Below are 2,595 nucleotides of genomic sequence, written 5' to 3' on the forward strand. Positions count from 1 at the left end.
AAAAAAAAAGAAAAAAAAAAAAAAAAAAAAAAAAAAAAAAAAAAAAAAAAAAAAAAAAAAAAAAAAAAAAAAAAAAAAAAAAAAAAAAAAAGAGAGAAAAAAAGGGTATCTTCTAATTAAATACATTGACACTAATAAGATTAAATAGAGAAAAATAATGAAAAATAATGGAGTGTAGAGCGTAGATGCCTCTAAAATTTCTAATGTAATAAATATATTGATTTAAATCTAATTTAATTTGTAAGAAAATTATAATTTTTTGAAATATAATTTTCGATGAATTTATATTCTACGTGTGACACGTAATATTTTATTTAAAATAAACGTCTAGTCATATAATCTTCTAAAAATGTAATAAATGTAATAAGCGAGAATATTATTAGATAAGTATTTAAAAAATTCAAAATAATAAAATAAAATTTGAAATATTTAAATGAAATAAATTCGAAACTTTGAAAATTTAAGAAGTAATTTTATTTTTAAAATTTATATTTTTTTAGGTGACTAAAATGTTCGGCGGTTAAAATAAATATTAAAATATGATATTTAAATAATATATTTTAATAATTAGTTATGAAGTATATCTTAGATCAATTAATATTTTTCTTTATTTTTGGAAGTTGGCAGTATATTTTATCTTATTTACCAGATTTAGTTAGTTATATATTTTCTTGAGGTATTAATTGATAGTTTGTATCTTATTTAAAGGTCGTCAATTTCAATTCTATTTCTCATTTTTAACAATAAATTTAATTTTTAAAAAATCTTAATACATAAAAGAATTTTAAAAATTTTAGATTAATTTAAAATTATTTTTGACTTTATGAATTATCTAAAAACTGACTGTAAAGTGATTAAATATATATTTATATATATATTTTAATTAATAGAATCATTTTAAATATATAAGAATCAAACCAATTTCATATTTAAAATATGTTTTAAAAATAAAAATATATATAGCGCCAACAAAAATATTTGCATCTATTTCCCAAGTACTAAAAACGAATATAAAATTAATTGAAATTTGTCACGCGGTTTAAATTTTACATTAAGTAAAGTTTTAAATTTGTCGTATTAAAATAAAAATTATTCTTACAATAAAATATATCGACTTTAAAGCACGATAATCTTGATATGAACTAATTATAAATTTATTGATCTAAAAGTATGATTTCTGTGTTTAATTTAATCAATTAGATTTTAAAAGTAATTGATTTTTTAAAATTATATTCGTTTTTAATATTTTAAATTTAAGAGGAGAGGTGTAACCTGTTCGTTGGCCCGTTACGCCTTCTCCAATTGACGTTGTATTTCACAATCAAACTTCTTAGAGCCTAACGTTCTCGTTGCTGTTGCTACACCGCCGGATGTCGGGCTCTGTTGTCCGTTTTTGTCTATTACATATCATCGTGAGTCTCATGATTTTAAAATACGTCTAATACGTTGTAGGACATATTTGACTTATTAAACTGATTTTTTTAAGATAAAGAATTGATGTGACGATTTAAATTCCTAACCCCTAACTAAAATTAAATTAACCGTTTAAGTTGACAAAAAAATAAATTGTTTTTAAATTTTTAATTAAAAAGGGAATGTTTTTATATTAATTAATCCACCAAATTTTGCTAATGGAGGAGACATTTTAGAAGGTACTGGCCACCCAATTTGACCGGCAAAAGCAATACGTAGTAGGTGAAAAAAATAAATAAATTTACCGATCAGTCCAGTAAAACAAATCCACGTGTCGGTCGTTATAGTTACTATTTTATACTGTCACTTTCAAAAATTCTTATTCGAATAGAATAAATAATAATTTTAATTTTAATTTTAATTTTATATGATAAAAATATTAGGTAAATAAAAAAAATCGTAAATGAATAGTGTTCGTAACCTAACTCAACGGGTCAGGTTGACCCAACCAGAAAATGTCATCTACGAACCAATCTAATAAAAATTTAACCTAACTCAAAATCGAAAAAAAAAAAATATAAAAGAAAGCAAACCCAGTCTCTATGGTTTAGGTTAAGTAGTTCGGGTTGGTTAGATTCTCAAGTTACACGAACACCCGTGTATATTTGAGAGGATTACCTCATTTATTTTTTAATATTTATTCACTCACAAAATTACAACTATAACGTGACAAAATTAATATATAGTTGATTTGATATTTTGGATCAAAGTTTATTTTCTCACGTCCGTTGTACCACGAGGTAATTATGATAGTCGTGATCGAAGAAAATCAAATCGAAGATTGGGCGAAATAATTGAAATAATAGTTTAATATTATTATTTTGAGTTGACTGAAAATTAATGTTTAAAACACGTGACATAGCACTACAATAAGGACTAGAACATGCACTATATAGTTTCTCATATAAAATTCAATGTATAACGGAAAGCTTGAGTGGATGGCTAGGCCAAGGTAGGTAACTTTGGTGGTGGGAATTGTTTATGTAAATTATTTTTCTTTTTTAAATATATCTTATAAATAATTTCCAAAAACTATATTATATTTTTAATACGTTATATATATATATATATATATATATATATATATATATATATATATATATATATATATATATTTTTTTT

The sequence above is a fragment of the Cucurbita pepo genome, chromosome LG14, assembly GCF_002806865.2.
Source record: "Cucurbita pepo subsp. pepo cultivar mu-cu-16 chromosome LG14, ASM280686v2, whole genome shotgun sequence".
Taxonomy (NCBI): domain Eukaryota; kingdom Viridiplantae; phylum Streptophyta; class Magnoliopsida; order Cucurbitales; family Cucurbitaceae; genus Cucurbita; species Cucurbita pepo.